The sequence below is a fragment of the Oryctolagus cuniculus genome, chromosome 6, assembly GCF_964237555.1.
Source record: "Oryctolagus cuniculus chromosome 6, mOryCun1.1, whole genome shotgun sequence".
NCBI lineage: Eukaryota > Metazoa > Chordata > Mammalia > Lagomorpha > Leporidae > Oryctolagus > Oryctolagus cuniculus.
Window position 1 is genome coordinate 128036175 of NC_091437.1, and position 19184 is coordinate 128055358.

The window sequence follows — 19184 nt, forward strand, 5'->3', positions numbered from 1 at the left end:
TCTCTCTCTCTCTCACTGTAACTCTGCCTTTCAAATAAATAAACAAATCTTAAAAAAGGAAAGAGAGAAAAATAAAAGAAAGGAAGAAATCGTGGTGCAGTCCTCACCCCCTGTACCCGTGAGTGTGACCTTATTTGGAAATAGTCTTGGTAGGGTTAGGACGAGGGCAGCAGAGTGGACCCTAATCTGCCTGTGTCCTTATACAAAGGGGAAGTCTGGACACAGACGCTTCCACATACTGGGGGATAGCAAAGAGGGCAGCAAAGCCCCGGAAGCTGCCTGGGACAGGGCCCCCTCCTCACAGCCCTCAGCAGGGAGCAGCCCTGCCAACACGGGGGTCTCGGACTTCCAGAACCACCAGACCACAGGTCTCTGTTGTTCGTGACATGCAGGTTGCGGTGCCTGGTTACCGCCTCCCTAGCAAACCAACACAGCTGGGGAGGGTCCCAGGCACCCAGGGACCCAGGTGGGCCTGCCTGCAGGGGAACCCGGGGGAAGACAAATAGGGGATAGTAGTGAGCTGGGCACAGCTCAGTCCTGGCCTCTGAGGAGTCCAGCTTTGCAAGGAGTGGGCAAGGCCACAGCTGGAGCAGTGAGGATGGCTCAAGGCAGCAAAAGAACTCTTGTCCGGGGGTGGGCTTGTAGGGTCGTGACTAGGCTGTAGCTTGGGACACCTGCATCCCATGTCAGAGTGCCTGGTTTGCTTCCTAGCCGGCACCCAAGCCAGCTTCCTGCCCGTGCGTACCCTGGGAAGTAGCAGATGATGGCACAAGTACTGGGGTCCCTGATACCCCCATAGGAGACCTGGGTTGAGTTCTAGGCTACCAGCTTCAGTCTAGCCCAAGCCTGGCTGTTATAGCCATTGGGGGGGGGGGTCATCTCACTCCATCTGTGTCTCTGTCTCTGTCTCTCTGCCTTTCAAATAAAAAGAAAATCAATAAATAAACAAGTAAAACTCCTACCCTGCTCTGTTAGCAGGTGGGGGTGGGTTGTCAGATCAGGGGTTTGGTTCCAAGCAACAAAATACAATTTTAACTCGGGCAAAAAGAGTGATTTGTTGGGCACATACAGTGTGATGTGAATAAAGATTGAATGAGTGGAGAGAAGCTGACAGGTACTACACAAGTCAGAAAGACACACACTGAAGGTCGGAACAGAATGCTGGAGGCGGGAGGTGGTGGCCTTGGTCTCCTTGGGGCCTTGGAGAGCCGCCTCCTTGAAGGCAGCTCACGACGCGGAAGGAATGGCGGCCCAGGAGCCCAGAACTCTGTGGATGGTGGCCGGAGCGCTGGGCCCTGGGCACACCTCCCCTGGAGAGTAAATTCTCAGGCAGAGAGCTGACTGGCTGGCTTTGCCCTGGGGGCAGGGCAGGGATGGGGAGGGGAGGGGAAGCTGGAAGAAATCCCCTGCACAGGTGAGGACAGGAGCGAGAGGGCTTCCCATTAGGAAACCATGTGACTCAGAGCTGGAGTGAGTCATGGAGGAGGCAGGCAGGGAGGAGACCGGCTCGGCTGGTGCCCAGGGCAGGTGTCGGGGTGGGGGACAGGCATTGCTTCATCTGCAACAGCAGCCACAGCCCACACCCCACCCCTCCTGCTGGGGATTGCTCCACCCCTACCTCCATCTTGGAGCCACTATGGAAGCTGCTCTGGTCCTCATGGGTCAACCCACAGTGGTTCCGTTCCCAGCCTGGGCCAACAACGGTACTCAAGCCTTCAGCCCACACTCTCCCTCCTGAGTCTCTAAACGAGTTTGAACCATGTTCTCGGACTTGTCTAAATTTAGGACTCAGGGCTGGCATCGTGGTGCAGTGGCCCACATTCCACATCAGAGTGCTGGTTCCAGTCCCTGCTACTCTGCTTCCAATCCAGCTTCCTGTTACAGCACCCTGGAAGGCAGTAGACGGTGGCTCAGCGCTTGGGCCCTTGACACCAGTGGGAAACCTGGATGGCGTTCTGGGGCTCCTGGCTCAGCCCTGGCTGCTGTAGACATTTGGGGGTGAACCAGCAGATGGAAGACATCTCCCCGTCTGTCTCATGTTGCTCTCTATCTCTCTGCCATTCAAGTAGATGAAAATCAATTAAGGGTGCCGGCGCTGTGGCATAGGATAGGATAGTAGTAGGATAAGCCTATGCTAGGGTGCCAGCATCCCACATGGGCGCCAGTTCAAGTCCCGGATGCTGTTCTTCAAATCCAGCTCTCTACTATGGCCTGGGAAAGCAGTAGAAGATGGCCCAAGTATTTGGGCCCCTGCACCTGCGTGGGAGACTCAGCAGAAGCTCCTGGCTTCGCATGAGCCCAGCTCCTGCCATTGCAACCATTTGGGGAGTGAATCAGCACTCTGAATCTCTCTGTCTCTCCCTCTCTCTCTTGTCTGTAACTCTACCTCTCAAATAAAGAAATAAAAGAAAATCCTTTAAAAAATCAATTAAAAATAAACTTAAAAAAATGAACTTAGGATCTTGCTCTCAGGGAGTTCAATATAAAGCAAGGGAGACAACTTATAAACATAGCTGGAATTTGGTGTTTCACGTGCTGCCATGCACCTGCGCGCGCGCGCGCGCGCACACACACACACACACGCGCGCGCCGATCTATGCATGCACTCAGGTACAGGAGTGCAGATGAGACCACGCCCAGGAAGAAGGGCACTGCAGGTGAGAGGAGAGAACTTGAGCAATGTGCGACCCTGGGAAAGCGCTTGACAGTGAGTTTGGCCCTGCGCGACCACAAACCACAGCGAAGCAGACGCGACAGCGAGCAGGCAGGAAGCTGAGGAGCTGTTGGGCAGTGTGGAAGGCAGTGGTGAACGTGACTCTCAGGCCTGGGCAGCACCGGGAGCTGGCGGATGGGGGGGATGTGCGGATGTGAATCTGGGCGCGCTCTAAGGGGCTGGAGGGAGGAGCTTGTCCTGGAGCGAAGGCCGGGAGGGAGACTGGGAGGGGAGTGAAGGGGGTGTAAGCAAAGGGCACAGCCAAAGCAAGAAGCGGCCCAGGAAGGTGAGCAAACAGGAAGTGAGCGCAAGCCCTTCCGGGGCAGGGCTGGGGACTCCTTCCGGGGCAGGGCTGGACTCCTCCCAGTCCCTTTGAAGGGAGCCTGAAGGAGCCCGCAGGTCCACTTAAAGGAGCCTGAGGTGGACAGGGGCCGAGTGAAAGCCAGCAGCTCTTCTCAGGCTCGGCCAAGAGTTGGGCGGGGACGTTCCCAGTTTTTTATGCATAACTAAACTAAAATGGGTACTATTGTTTCTCTCCTTTCTACTCAAGCCTATGCACACTGGCTTCCACTTAGCATAGTATTCCATTGTATGAATGTATCAACGTTTATTTAACCAATTTCTTATTGATCAACCTTTGGAGTTTTTTTTTTCCAATTCGTTTCTTTTTTAAAATTTGTTTTTATTTATTTGAGACACACAGAGATATACAGATTTGCATCTGTTGCTTCACTCCCCAAACGCCCACTGCAGCCAAGGCTAGGCTAGGCCAAAATGACGAGCCTGGAACTCAGGCTGGGTCTCCACATGAGTGGCGGGGATCCAAGTACTTGCGCCATGGCCTGTTGCTTTCCAGGGTACACATTAGCAGGACTCTGGAATCAGAAGCAGGAGCCCAGAGGACAGGAGACGGGTGCTGAGCTCCGCCAGGCAAGCAGAAAGGGCGCGAGTCCTCCCTTCCTGCACTTTGTGCTGCAGGAGCTCACTGCAGATTGGATGTGTCCGTCCACACTGGACAGGGCAGGCGAGTTGCTCAGTCCACTAGTTCAAGTGCAACCTCTATGGGAAACATGTTCATAAACACACCTAGCAATAATATTTAACCAGATATCTGGGCATCTCACAACTATCAATTCCACATAAGCCAGGTTTATGTGACGCGTTGCCTTCCATGATGTGCGTCACCAGTTCCCAGGAAACAAACATACACCTTTAGGTAACCCCAAAGGAGCAATCAGGTGCTGCTGCTTCCAACCAGGATAGAGCAATAGGAACAAATTCATATTCCTGTCTTGAGCAACTGAAAATATGAACAATGATATTAAAACATTGATGATAACTAATACAAAGAAAAGAAACAAGGTGAGCTCTATGATTTTCCCAGCTTGCTACCCAAAGACAGCTTCCAGGCTGCAGAACATAGCAGGATGTCCAAACACAACCTAGCAGTCTTCTTACACTGAGACAACAGAGCTCAGGATAGGGAAGGCCAGTGTGATTAGATTCAGGGGCAGAACAGGGGAAAGGAGAGTTGCACTGAGAGAAAGCTCCAGATGTATAAGGAAGTTTCTGGTCTAGTCGTCAGCTGAGTGCTGAACGGTGCATGCAGGTATGGGAAAAAACAGCAGAAGAGCCAGTCAGACTCAGAGTGGGTCAGCAATGAGTTTCCCTGGCCCGAGTGTGTCCCTTAGCACCAGGGTAGCAAACAGAGTCCTCAATAGAGTGGTAAAGTCAGTCCTAGCACCAAGTTTGTTCCGGGCATGTCAAGCAGACCTTAACATCAAGCACCAAGATGATCACATACTTTCAAGTGAATCAGCTGTATCCTAGGACAAAGCCTAAAGATATTTAAAGGAACACAAAAAGCTCTGGAGCCCACAATGTAAGCTCATAGTGCCTTACAGCAATACTAGGCACACAAAGAAGCAGGGAAACATAGTTGAAAATATCCAGGTGAGGAAACCACAGACCCAGAAATGACACCAGCGATAGAGTAACAGGTGTTAGGACGGCACTGTACATACATGTCATGTGTTCTAGAATGTGGCAGGGAGCCCATGTCATGTGTTCCAGAATGTGGCAGGGAGCCCAAGTGTACTGAGTAAAGACAAGGAACACAAAAAGACCCAAAGAGAATCCATAGAGAGAGATAAAAAATACAATGTCTGAAATAAGAAATAAACTGCATGGGAGTAACACATTTAAACACTGCAGAAAATAAGTTAGTGAACTTGCAAGACAGCCATATACACTGTCTTTTTTTTTTTTTTTTTTTGGACAGGCAGAGAGAGAGACAGAGAGAAAGGTCTTCCTTTGCCGTTGGTTCACCCTCCAATGGCCGCTGCGGCCAGCACACCGCGCTGATCCGATGGCAGGAGCCAGGTACTTATCCTGGTCTCCCATGGGGTGCGGGGCCCAAGCACTTGGGCCATCCTCCACTGCACTCCCTGGCCACAACAGAGAGCTGGCCTGGAAGAGGGGCAACCGGGACAGAATCTGGCACCCCGACCGGGACTAGAACCCGGTGTGCCGGCGCCACAGGCGGAGGATTAGCCTAGTGAGCCACGACACTGGCTCACACTGTCTATCTAAAATGGAAGACAAAGGAAAAATAAACAGAGTATCAGCAATTTGTGGGGCAATATCCTGTGGTCTCATATGTGTACCATTTGATTCCTAAGAGGAGAAGAGAGAAAGGGTTGGGACAGAAAATACCAGAAGGAGTAATGGCCACAATTTCTGAATTCGGTGAAACTATAAACCTACAAATTGAAGAAACTTAACGCATTCCAATCAGAAGAAACATGAAGGAACCGCAAGGAACATCACATCTGTGATAAAAAGAAAGTCTGTAAGAGCAGCTGCAGAAGAGACATCACTCAAAGGGGAATGATGAGAGTGACAGCAGCCTTCCATTAAACAGCAAATCAGAAGACAGTGAAAGGGAAAAAATCTGTCAGCTTACACCCAGAGAAAATTTATATTTAAAACAATACTCTGTCTCTCTAATTTAAAAAATTAAAATTTAATTAAGAACTAATTTTAAAGGGACAGTCATTTGGCCTAGTGGTTAAGTTGCCTCACTGCGGATCCCCACAACAGAAGGCAGAGTGCCTGGGTTTGAGTCCTGGCTCCATTCCTGATGCCAGCTTCCTGCTAGTGCAGACTGTGGAAATGAAAATGTTCCCAGAAATCCACGCTTCATGTGACTTCTACTGGTCACATGCCTACCGCACAACCCAGCCACCTGGCAAAGATAAGTGGAATGACCTTACCAGCTTACCCCAAAGTGACTCATGCCCTAGGGCTGGGCACATGGCAACCTCACACATGAACAAAGAAGAGGAAAATGACTGCTGGACAGGTGTGGACCTTCTGTGCTGCGCAGGGCTTTGGAGAGTTGGCCTGGGAGTGGGGTTTGGCTTTGGGGTCTGGCCAGCAGTCATGAGGAATGTCCAAGGAAATGGGCTTCACCCCCAGGCTGAGACCCCATTAGGCAAGACTCAATGTGCTTCTACTGATTTGTGGGAGTGTTTGTGCTTTCTTCTCCACAGGACTAAAAATTATCCAAACATTGTATTCAATGAGTAAAGGATACGTTTCTTATAGTTAGTCCTTGTTTTATTTTAAAAAGTCACAAATGTGGTCACTTTCCTAGCACTTCCAGTGTGCCAGGCACTTTCCCAAATGCCTTCTGCGTGGTGGGTCCTGGGGGCCTCACTATAACATAAGGTGGGTGTTACCATGGTTGCCGTCTACAAGAGAACACAGAGGCACAAGAGATTGGAAGCCAGTCTGGGCCTGAGATCACACTCAGAATGTGAATTCAAGGTGGCTCCGTGTCACTCACACAGTCTGTTAATCAACACATCCTAAAAGAACAAACCAAACAAGCAAACAAACTTGTTTGGGTTCGTTTCATGCTGCTGCTGTGACAAATCAGTTACCGATTGGTGGCTCTGGGGGACAATGCTTCCAGCCCTCCCAGCTCCTTCAGGCCCCCAGCACGTGGGGGCTCACAACTCCTTCCTGCAGCTCCAAAGCCAGCAGCAAAGCCTGCTCTCTCTTCTTTGATCTCCTGGCTCCCCCCAAGTTTTTAAATTTTAATTAATTTATTTATTTGAAAGACAGAATGACAGAGAGAGGGAGAGACAGAGAGATCTTCCATCCACTGATTCACTCTCCAAATACGTGCAACAGCCGGGGCTGGGCCAGGCTGGAGCCAGGAGCCAGGAACTCCAGCCAGGTCTCCCACATGGGTGTCAGGAACCTGAGCCCTTGGACCACCATTCCCTGCCTCCCAGGTGCATCAGCAGGGAGCTGGATGGGAAACATGGAGTAGCCGGAACTCAAACGAGGCGCTCCAATGGGGGATGTGCGTATCCCACGCGGGAGCTTGGGCTCCGTGGTGCCTGCCCGCGGCTCCCATTTAAGAACATTTGAGACTAGGTTGTCTCTGCAGGTAGCTGAGGAAAATCTTCCCGTCTCAGAATCATTAATTTCATTACATTTGAAAGCTCATCTTACTTTAAAAGTGTCCAGAGATGCAGACTGAGACCACCACGACATCTACCCTGGAAAGGTTAAAACAGGTCTCTGCTAACAGGGAGCCCACCAGGCGGATGGAAGGGGTGGGGGCCTGAGCCCTTCCCTAACTCCTTCCCACTCGGAGGCTGGGGGAGGGCGAGGAGCAGGGAGAGAGCCCTGGGGGCAGAGCGGCTGGCTCCCAGGCAGGTGCTGCTCCCAGCTGGGCGGGGCTGGCCCTCCGGACCCTTGTGGGGGGCTTTACTTTCCCAGGGGAAAACTGACCGCAGGACAGCTGCCCGAAAACATCAAGAATGAGGCGGGCACTGTCAACGTGGGCTTCCTGCCTCTCCTGCAAGACCCTCTGCCATTGCTTTCTTTTTTTTTTTTCTTCTTTTTAAGAAGATGTGTTTATTTTTTATTTGAAAGACATAGTTACAGAGAGAGGAGACAGAGATCTTCCATCCACTGATTCACCCCCCGAATGGCCACAACAACCAGGGCTGGGCCAGGGGTCCGAGTACTTGGGTCATTTTCCACTGCCTTCCCCGAAGCATTAGCAGGGAGCTGGATTGGAAGTGGGGCAGCTGGGACTTGAACCTACGCTATAGGAAGCCGGCATTGCAGGCAGTGGCTGAACCTGCTGCACCACAGCGCCGGCTCTCTTGCAGGGCCAGCCCTGGGAAGTGTGTGGTAAGGCCCCTGCGGGAGAGGCCAGCAAGGCGGCAGCAAGAGGCTCCAGTAGCCCGGCTTCGGCGTCCCCTGCGTACAGCGGGGTCCCTGGGTGAGAGCGGAAGCTGCGCAGGAGCTGAGCAAGCCATGGGGAGGACCCCAGCTCCCTGGTGCTTTCCTCTGAGCAGCTCGGCCTGGCTTCTCCTCCACCTGCTCTCCTTCACAGGCATGGGCAGGGCTGGGGGAAGCAGGGGGAACCCCAGGAGGCCTGGCGGGAGGCCTGGGGGGAGCCCTGAGCCCTCCACGGCCTGCCATCAACCATCTGTCTGGGGAACAGGCATGGCCGCAGAGTGCCCACAGGAGGCCGGACACACCCGCGAAGCATGTGCTGCCTCATGAATTCTGCTCTGCAGAGAGCAGTCCGGCCGGAGCGCTTTCCCATCCCCAGCGAATCTCACCTGCAGGAGCAGCCACAGCACGGTGCTGCCAGAGGCACCCGCAGCGAGAGGCAGCTCACCGTGGCGAGCCTCCTCCTGGAGGCATTACTGAGTTTCTCCGGCTGCCAGCGAGTTTCCTCTTCACTGCCTTGACAAACATAAACTGTCAAACACGAGTTCAGGTCTGCGCCTCGCCTGCGAGCACAGCTGGGGCCCGCGGCACGCAGCTGCCAGCTCCAGGAGGCTTTATTTTCATAGCAACCCACTCCTTTCTTGACAACAGCAGCCTGGAGCCAAGCTCCAGGGTGACAGGTATGGCGGGTGATTTGCTGCAGCGGCTTCTGTCCCATCCCCCGTCTCCCGCCCCCCAGGAGCGCCACCTGGGTGTGTTTGTGGCTCCCGTGAGCCCCAGCAGAGCCAATCTCCCCAGCTCTGACTGGGTCTTCTGCAGAACCCAGCCTGGCCTCGGCTCCTGGAAGTTTCCCTCTGGGGAAGAGAGGGCCTAGGGAATGCAGGCTGCCCTCGGGAGCCAAGTCAGGAAGATGGGATTAAAGGGTGGGTGTGGTGTTCCTTGCACCAGTGAGCAAGGGTGGCCCCAGTCTTCTCACCCAGTTTCTGTCCCTGGAAGCCAGAGCCGGGTATCTAAGGCAGAGCGTACCCTCCTGGCAAGTGAGGGCCCTGGGAAACTATGACCAAGAGCTTTTTTTTTTTTAATGCTTTTATTTATTTGAAAGGCAGAGTTACAGAGAGAGAGAGAGAGAGATCTTCCATCTGCTGGTTCACTCCCCAAAAAGCCATAACAGCTGGGGCTAGGTCAGGCGGAGCCAGGAGCCAAGAGCTTCTTCCAGGTCTCCCACTGGGTGCAGGGGCCAAAGTCCTCGGGCTGTCCTCATTTTCCCAGGTGCATTAGCAGGGAGCTGGAGCAGAAGTGGAACAGCTGGGACTCGAACTTGTGCCCATGTGGGATGCCAGTGCCACAGGCAGCAGCTTACCCACTGTACCACAGCACCGGTCTTCTATTAGATAAGGAAACTGAGGCCCAGAAGTGCTCAAGGACCTGCTCCAACTCATACTGTGGGTGGGTGGTGGGACCAGGAGCAGAAACAGAGACTCACCCAAGAGAAACTGGCCAAACCAGCCTGCAGCCTCCACCCCCAACACCACCCCTCCGCACGGGCACAGGCAGCAGGTGGCCATTCTGTGACACGACCTCACCAGAGTGCCCACTGTACCCTGTGCCCATAGGGATGCTGGTGCCACAGATGTGGCTTCAACCCACTGCACAGACACATAGTCACAGGAAACTTGGCACTCACTCACTCACCGGTGACGTCAGTAAGTACTTGTGCTGCGGGCCTCGGTTTGCACAGTCACAGGTAGGCTTGGGGAGCTCCCATCACTTGCCCAGGCTGCAAAGAGAGAGAGCCAGGACTGGTGTTTGACCCAGGAGACCCTGTGCCTGTTTAGACAAGACCTGCCCCTAGTCTCCTCCCTCTGGTATCCTCCCCCCGGGGCCGTCTCTGCAGGCAGCAGGTGTACTTTGTGGCAGGAGAAGGTCAAGGGCTGTGAAACCAGGAACTAGAACTCCATCCAGGACTTCCATGTGGGTGGCAGGGGTCCAGGCACTTGGGCCATTTCCTGCTGCTTTCCCAGGTGCATTAGCAGGGAGCTGGATCAGAAGTAGAGCACCGGTCCTCATATGGGATACTGGCGGCATTGCAGGAGGCAACTTAACAAGTTATGTCACAATGCTGGCCCCAGGGAGTTCCATTCAGAGGAAGTCCCGGTGGCCTCCCCTCCCCCTAGGTCTGGAAAAACTGGCAGAGGCCCAGGAGATGTGGGAGTCCCCCCTCCCCCCTCCCGTGTACCCTCTTCACTGCACCTGGCACGGCCTGGAACAGTTTTGTTTATGTTTTATTTATTCCTTGCCACTTCTCTCTCCAGTAAACAGGGCGCTCTAAGAGTAGGGCCTTGGCCCTGTCCCCGCAGCTAGAACAGCGCCTAGCACAGAGTGGGCAAACAAGAAGATTCCTTAAACCAATGAGGAACAGACTCGCAGATGGTCAGAGCAAAACTGATTTCCTGATGGAGCGGGTGTTCAGTGCAGTGGTTAAAAATCCACTTGGAATGCCCACCTCTCATATTGCAGTGCCTGGGTTTGAGTTCTGGCCCTGTTTTCTGCAAAAGCCCACCTGGGAGGCAGCAGGTGGGCATTCGGGGGAGTGAACAAGTGGAAGGGAATTCTCTGTCTCCTCTCAAATAAATAAAACTAAAAAGAATTAAAATTTAGTGAAAGATGTTCCAAGTGCTTGGGTCCCTGTCATTCACTTGGGAGACCTGGATGGAGTTCTGGGCTCCTGGTTTTGGCCCAGGCCAGCCCCAGCTGTTTTGGTTATTTGGGAAATTAAACAGTAGATGGAAGCGTCTCTCTCTCTTTCTCTCTCTCTCTCTCTCTCTCTCTCTCTCTCTCTCTCTCTCCCCCTCTCTCATTTTGCCTTTCAAATAAGTAAATAAATTAAAAACAATTTTTATTTGAAAGGCAGAACTGCAGAGAGAGAGAGAGAAAGAGAACAAGCTTCCCTCCGCTGGTTCTCCCCAAATGGCCATAATGACCGGGGCTTGGCCAGGCTGTCAGGAGCTTCTTCTGAGTCTCCCACGTGGGTGCAGGGGCCCAAACACTTGGGCCATTTTCCGCTGCTTTCCCAGGCGCATTAGCAGGGAGCTGGATCGGAAGTGGAGCAGCTGGGACAAAAACCAGTGCCCACAGGGACGCTGGCGCCACAGGCCGTGGCTCTAACCTGCTGCATCACAGTGCTGGCCCCTAAAAAAAGATGTGAAAAAAAGACTTGAGCACCTGCCTTACGGAACAGTACTGAGAGGTCAGTGGGGCATTCCGTGAGCATACGAAGCTCTTACGAATGCGGGCTTTGGGTACGTCCTGCACACAGGACCTGAACGAATGAACGAATGACGATGAGTGAGAGAATGAAGATGGAGGGGACGTTCAGGATCAGTGCAAATATTGGGAGACAGAAGGTAAGTGGCCCAGACTCCATGCAGCTCCCCACCCCCTGCCAACTCCAGTGCTGTCGCAAGTCCAACCTGGGGAAGTCCCTGCCCCAGCCCGCAGCCCATAAGTGCCCTCAGCCCCCTGTGGACTGTCCCCCCCACCACTGAAGCGACAAAGCTGAAGGTGAGTCACCCTCCCCTCCCAGGAAGGGTAGACTTTTGAGCCTCTTAGCGCGAGGGCTGTGGAGCCTGGAGGAGTCACCAGCGCCCCACCCCCACCCCCAATCCTCACATTGCAGAATTCTGCACGGCGCAGCCAGGCTGCCGGGTCTGTGTCTTGGACCTCTGCTGCCTCCTAGGCTGACCTGCTGGCCCTGATACCATTTCTGCTCGGCTCACGGGGGCCCAGACCCGTGCAGCCACTGTCTGGATCTGAGTGTCCCCAGCTTTTTAGCTCACTCTCCCACCTGTCCTGCCTGCCTTCCCTTGCAACACGCCCCAATCTCCTCCTGGAAGATGGAGGCTGGGCGAAGGGGGTCATCCAGGGGCGGGGGGGGGGTGTCACTGGCTGGCCACCAGTCTTCCTGTGGGGAGCAATCCGGACTAGACTAAGTTACTCGAATTAAGACTTATTCTATGCATCTGCTCTCCCACAATATGGCGCTGGGAGAGAAGTAAACAGCTTCTGCACAGCTGCCTCCAGTTCAACTAATAAATTGTAGGACTTGCTCCTGATTGGAGGAGAGCAGCGTACTCGGCGTGTGGGCAGCTGAGTTGGGATTGGCGGAGGAGGACTATAAAGGAGGAGAGAGACGGCATGCACCGGGGAACATCTATGGGGAACATCTAAGGGAACCCGTGCAGCCCCCGAGAGAACCGGCCGGCGGAGTGCCGCTCCCCTGCGGAAGTGGGGAATGCGGCCAGGGGGAACTGCCCTTCCACGGAGGTGGAAGGGATAGTAGCCAACCCGGGAAGAACCAGCAGCAAACCCGGGGAAGGCCGAGCAGACGAAAGAACAGCGCAGGGTCCTGTGTTGCTCCTCCACGAAGAGGGGGAGCGACACTTCCTGTGCGCCTCTGTCCCTTCCTCTCCCTCCATGAGATGTGTGCCTTGTGCTTCCCAGGAAACCCCGCTGAATTGGATTTGCTCCCATTCCCTCTCTCCCCGGAAGTCCTTTCCTCCCTCAAACTCAGTTACCTGCCTATTGGCGAGCACAGATATTTAATAGAGATGAAATAACCAGATAAATTGACAGAGTGGCAAAGGAACTGGAACGAACATCCCGGGAGATTGTATTTTCCACTCCCTCCTCCACAAGCCAGCGTCCCATCTGGCTTCCTGTGGCTGCCCAGAGCCAGGCGGGGCCGGGTGCTGCCCAGGCCAGCACCCAGGAAGGAGGAGTCTGCGTTCCCGATCACAGGACAGAGTGCGTGAACAGCCTGGCAGGCCGTGGGGCGGGGAGAGGAGCTGTGCGGGCTGCACACTTCCCGAGTGGGAGCGGGACGGCAGACGTCAGACCCCGTCATGGTTCCCACACACCTGCATGGCTTAGTGAGTTTCTGCTCCTGGGACCTACGGATACTCAGGCACAGTCAATCCACAGCTAACCGGGGCAGGTTTGGTCTTGCTCAAGGCTCTCCTCAAAGTATCCAACCTGAGTCCTAGCTTGTCAACAACAGCTCCTATCATCACCTCCAAGTTACAGCCAAAGTCACAGTAACCTGCCCAAGGTCGCTCAGCTTGGCAAACGAGAACTCCAGTCCAGCACCCTGGCTCCTCCTAAGTCCAGCACGATCTGGTTCCCTGAGCTCAAACAGGCAAAAAGGGGACGCTGCTGGGCCGTGACCGTGTGACGGAGCCCTAGCAAGGCAGGTGCAGGGAGCCCCCAAAAGACAAGTGTCGGGATGGAACATCTACCCGCCTCCCCTGCTGGGCCTTCCCCTCCCACTCCCCCCAAAGGCTGGGTTTGTGCTCATCCAGTGCACACTGCATGGAAGCCTGGCACCTGATGGCTCCGAAGCCGCTCTCAGCCCCTGTGGAGAAACAAACCACCCACCCTGCATGCACCCAACTTGGAAACTTCCAGAAGAGGGCTCTGACTGCCTGCTGGGTGAGGGCTGGCTCCTGGCCAGTGTGCAGGGCAGGGGACGATAGAAGCTTCCATTCAGATTCTTGGTAAGGGTGGTGGAAGAAGGATCCCACGTCCCTGGCACAGCTGCCGGGAGTGAGAAAGTTCTCCAAATCCAGGCCTCCCTAGCGCTGGGGACCAGGTCCTCGGGGCCTCACAGGGCAGTGGGGACGGGGCAGAAAGGAGGTAGGGGTGAGCAGGGCAGGGAGGGAAAGTCAACGTTGCAGCCTGCACAGTAGGGGTCCCCGGAGAAGGCTGAGAGTAAGGGTGATAAACTGGATCCCTGGGTCAAAGGTCAGGAGCCCACAGGGATCTAAGTAATGAATTAATGAGACACACACACACACAGAGCACATTGCTATCTGCCAGGGGCTGAAGCTGGAAGCCTGGGACTCAATCCCATTCTCCCACAAGAGCGGCAGGAGCCCAACTCCCCGCGCCATCACTGCTGCCTCCCAGGGTCTGCATCAGCAGAGAGATGGGGTCCGGAGCAGGAGCTGGGCGTCAGCCCTGCAGGCAGAGAGTCCTGGGAGCAAGCGTCAGGACCCGTGTCTTAACCACTAGCCAAATGCCGTCCCCTGCTCCGAGGCCTGCTGGGAATTCCTCCTCTTATTCCTCCCTGCTTGAACTGGAAACAGATCACCCCCAAACTTAGCTGAGGTGACAACCGTCACTTACGATACTCACAGTTTCCAGGGGTCGGGATTGGGTGCTGCTCACCTGGGCAGTAGCAGCTGGAGTCTCTCGTTGGAACGGCAGCCTACCCTGGCCGGGACGGGGCCCCGGGAGGCCTCCGCACTCTGACCTGTCTCTGTTGCAGAGACTGGGGGCTGCCGCAGCAGGGCTCCGATCCTCTCTCTGCATTGTCACGTGGCCTCTCCATGTGGCCTCCTCTGCTTTGGCTTCAGGGTCCCCAGCCCTCTTCCACGTGGGCACAGGGCTACAGAGGTGCACGTGCTGAGAGATCAGCAGGTCTGCTTGCCTGTCAGGATCTTGTCTCAGAAGCGTGCCTCACGTCCTCGGCGCTGGACTGATTGAGGCAACCCCAAAGGTGCACCCAGGTTCTGGGAGCTGCAGCACACCCACGTCTCCACAGAGCGCAGGGTGGGCTACGCGTCGCTTTGGCCATCTCTGAAAAACGCCAGGTGCCCTGCCCTCCTGCACAGTACCACGGTTCAGAAACAGGAGGGGAATCTGGGCTGACGTGGTGGTTTTGCCCCAGCCTCTGCATTGCCGTAACTCCAACAATGTAGAACACAGGAGCGCCAGTCCCTCCCTTCCCCTGCTCCCAGGAGTAATCCTCGCTGGTCAGTTTGGCGTCCAGCCCCAGAGCCTTCTCCTCGACACTTACAAACATGTGTCCAAGCACTGATGTGCTAGGAATTTCCCAGCAGCCCCCGGGCCCGCTGTCCAACCTGCCCTGCCTGGTGCCCTGGGCGCTGACCAGCAGCAACGGGCACCGTTCCTTTCAGGCTCCCAGGTTGGCCTGGCAGATGGGGAGCAGCAGGGGGAGCCAAGGGTGGGGAGAGGAAGGAGGTGAGGGTGTTGATTCCCCCAGCTCCCTCGCCAGCTGTCCAGTGTGACTGTGTCCCTCCACAGAGTCCCTCTGCACCGTTCTGTCCCTGTGTCCAGCAGGTGGCCCTGGGGCCCCCCGTGTTAAATGTCCTAGGGTACAGCACCGTGACAGGTGCTTCCCCTGAAGCCTGCCCACAACTCTATAAATACCCCTTTTCTTGAACTCTCGTCAAATTACCCAGTACAAGAGTGGCCTGACTGACACCACGCTTAGAGTATTTTGTGGTGTGTTTTATTTAGCCACGAGGCCATCCTGTGAGTACGCGCCCCCTCGCTGCCGTCTGCGCATGCGCGCACCATCCGGAATGCGCATGCTCCTCCCCTATTGATGGACACTCGGGATGCTGCCAACTGTTCCCTTTCACAAGCAGGGACACCAGGAACACGCCACACACATCTGTCTGAACTGTGCTGCATCGGGAGGAAGCACGCCCGAGATCATTTTAAGATTAATAGTGGGTTCTAGGGGCCGGCGCTGTAGCACAGCGGGTGAAGCCGCCGTGGGCAGTGCCAGCAACCCCTATAGGTGCCAGTTCAGGTCCTGGCTGCTCCACTTCCAATTCAGCTCTCTGCTATGGCCTGGGAAATCAGTGGACGATGGCCCAAGTTCTTGGGCCCCTGCACCCATGTGGGAGACCCAGAAGTTCCTGGCTTCAGATCAGCACAGCTCCGGCTGTTGCAGCCAACTGGGGAGTGAACCAGCAGATGGAAGACCTCTCTCTCTCTCTCTCTCTCTCTCTCTCTGCCTCTCCTTCTCTCTGTGTAACTGTGACTTTCAAATAAATAAATAAATCTTAAAAAACAAAAGCAAACAAAGAGTGGGTTCTAGAGCCACAGCTCCCTGGGTTCAAGTCCCACTGCCTCTACTAATGGCCGTGTGACCATGGGTATATTTAACCCTCTGGAACATTCCTTCCTCTTTCATAAAAAGGTGACAACACCTTTTCACAGGGCTGTTGGGAGGGGCAGTCTCACCAGGTAAACCATGCATCACAGCCAGCACACTGGGCCTCTCTCGATTCCATGCGCAGCCATGAGTGCTGTGCCTACCTCCCCAGCTGAGTGGTTGTGAGGACTAAACCTCAGAGGGGTGTAGAGATGAAGTGAAGCAATCCGAGGAAGGCTCTTAGGACTGCGCCTGCCCCTGCAAAGTGCTCCGTAAACATTAGCTCTTGTCGTATTGCCCATAATCTCTTCCAAGTTTGATATTTTATTACAGATATTAAGATGGCTATAAGCTTTACAACAGTTATATTTTTTGTTGATTATGGTTCTTAACAATGGAAAATATTTTTGCAGAGTAATCTAGGCAGAAGATTTGACTTAAGTAGACCCTTTAGGCACAGAAATGTACCTAGAAACACAGTTTATTAATTTGTTCCTTGTTATTTCCTGTTGGGGAAATTAGCCACAGTTCTTTCCTGAGCTGTAGTGCAGAGCTTGGGGGCTTGTGGGGGGATGGGATGGATGCCTAGGATGCTCGTCCCCATGTAGTAGCACCCAGATTGCTGTTCGTCTCCATCTGCTCTCTGTGCCAACGTCTGAGCAGATTTGCCCCTTTCATCTGCCTCACCACGGCTGCAAGCGCTGCAGAGCACGGGGAGGGCAAGTGCCCTGTCTGGGGTCCCCTGTAAATAGTGGACTGGATTTGGAGGTCCCAGGGGCACCCTGAGCTACCAGGTGAACCAGGTGAAGCGTCTCTGGTGGCTTCAGAATGAACATCCAGGGGCCAGCGCTGTGGCACAGCAGGTGAAGCCACTGTCTGTGTCACTGACATCCCATATCAGAGCACAGGTTCAAGTCCTAGCTGCTCCGCTTCCAATCCAGCTCCCTGCTAATGCGCCTGAGAAAGCAGCAGAAGGTGACCCAAGTGCTTATGTCCCTGCCACCTAAGTGGGAAACCTGGATGGAGTTTCTAGCCCTGGCTATTGTGGTCATTTTGAGGTCAGCCAGCAGGTAAACGATCTCCCCTAAAATACTCTGGCCACTCTACCTTTCAAACAAATAAACAAATGTTTAAAAATTTTTTTAATGAGCATCCGCAGGGCTGGGTGTTCCCAGTGGTTAGAAGCACCTGTGAGTCTCAGAGCCGCCATCTCTGCCAGAGAACTGCCCGCTTTTACTGAGTAGTGACAATGGAGCAAGAGACCTACAAACACATTGCTTAATGCTCACGTCAGCACCCAGGCTGCCACAGAGCCGCGGCTGCCTCCTGGAGAACTTGACATCTGGACCTGGGCCGGCTCCCCAGCTCGGGGGTCCTGCCCAGGGAACTTCCCCAGGGAGCGGCAGGCACGAGGGTTTGCAGTCCCACTGCCCACTGGGGCAAAAGCCAATGAGACGGGCATCTCACCGCCTGTGGCTGCCGGTTCCAAGCGAGCGAGGTTGGGGGGAGGGGTTAGGAGGGGAGGGGGTGCTTTTCCTGCCAGGCCCCCTCTCCACCCCTCCCTGTTCCTGGCACTCGGAGGCGGGTGCTCTGGGCTTCTGTTTGTCCTGAAAAATGGGCCAGGCCAGGAGGCGCTCTGGTTGGCACACACGTGGAATGTGATCCGTCCTGCTCAGCCCCCGGCTCGTAGGAGCGGCTCTCTGCGCAGCTGGTTTCGGGAGTTCTCGAACTCCGGAGCGCCTCAGAGAGCGGAGGAGGCGGCTTGCTAAGAAGGCAGGTTCCCAGGCCTGACTCCTGCGCCTCGGACCCCCAGAAGCACCATCCGAGTCAACATCACGAACCCGCGGCCAGCACTCGCCAAAACCGGACCTCTCGCAATGTGTTTAGAAACTCCATGGCATCGCTGGGACTTTGGGAAATTTCATGGGAAAAAAAAATCTCATTTCTGGTCAGCCCCGCAGCTACGTTAGTTCCACTGGGCAGTAAGAGGCCACCTTAAAACGGCTAAGGTGGTGATTTTTATGCCATGTACATCTTACCACAGTAATAATAATAAAAAGATGTATTGCATCCATGAATGAGCGAATGAATGGACAGTGCCTGCTGCTGGGAGTGCAGCTCATATGTGGCAGGGCTGGAGCGCAGCGGTGCAGCAGAGGTGAAGTTCAAGGGTGGAAGCCTTCAGCCTTGCAGTCGGGCTATGCCCTTCCTGGGGTGGCCTTGCTCCTCCACGCTCCTGGGCTCCTGCGAGCATTGACGAGGCTCCTCTGAGTAAGCACTAGTGCACCCCATGCGGTACTGTGTGCAGCCCTGGCCTCTACGCTTCCCAGCCACACGCCTGACGCCAGCGCCACTGCGTGTCCTGAGCGTCGTCTCACACCCTGCCCGCTTCGAGTCAGAGCTGAATGGAAATGCAAGTTGTGCTGTGCCCACACTCAGGTCCTGCTGGGGAATTTGGGTCTTGATGGGTGGAGGATTACACAGTAGTAATTCCACCATGGCTGGAGTGCCTACCCCCCATCAGCCACTGCGCTGAGCCTCTCCTCTACATCATCTTCTGCTTCCTCCTTCCAGGAGCCTTCCTAAATAGACTAGTTCCCCCTCCTTATAACTGAGGCCGAGAGCCTCAGTCACTGGCGCCAGACTACATCGTTAGAAAGTGGAAGCAATGTGGCGCGCTAGGTTGTCCTCCACCTGCAGTGCCGGTTTTCCATATGGGCACTGGTTCTAGTCCTGGTTGCTCCTCTTCCAGGCCAGCTCTCTGCTGTGGCCCGGGAAGGCAGTGGAGGGTGGCCCAAGTGCTTGGGCCCTGCACCTGCATGGGAGACCAGGAAGAAGCATCTGGCTCCTGGCTTTGGATCCGCGCAGCTCCGGCCGTTGTGGCTATTGGGGGAGTGAGCCAACGGAGGGAAGACCTTTCTCTCTGTCTCTTTCTCTCGCTGTCTGTAACTCTACCTGTCAAATAAATAAATAAAGTCTTTAAAAAAAAAAAAAAGTGGAGGCAAGACAAGCATCCGACTCCTTTGACTCCAAAGGCCACCCTGCTTCCCAGTCACTCACTCACTCATTCATCCAACAAGATGTCTCAGGGTTCGCCATGGTGCTGGGTCCTGGGGGAGGCAGGGGCAGGTGACCAATCCCTGCCCCCGGGGTCTCACAGCATGTGCAGGCTGGAAAGGGAGCAAGTGCACAGATGACTTCAAAGCAGAGGGGCTGTGGGTGAGCCAGGGAAGAAGAGGC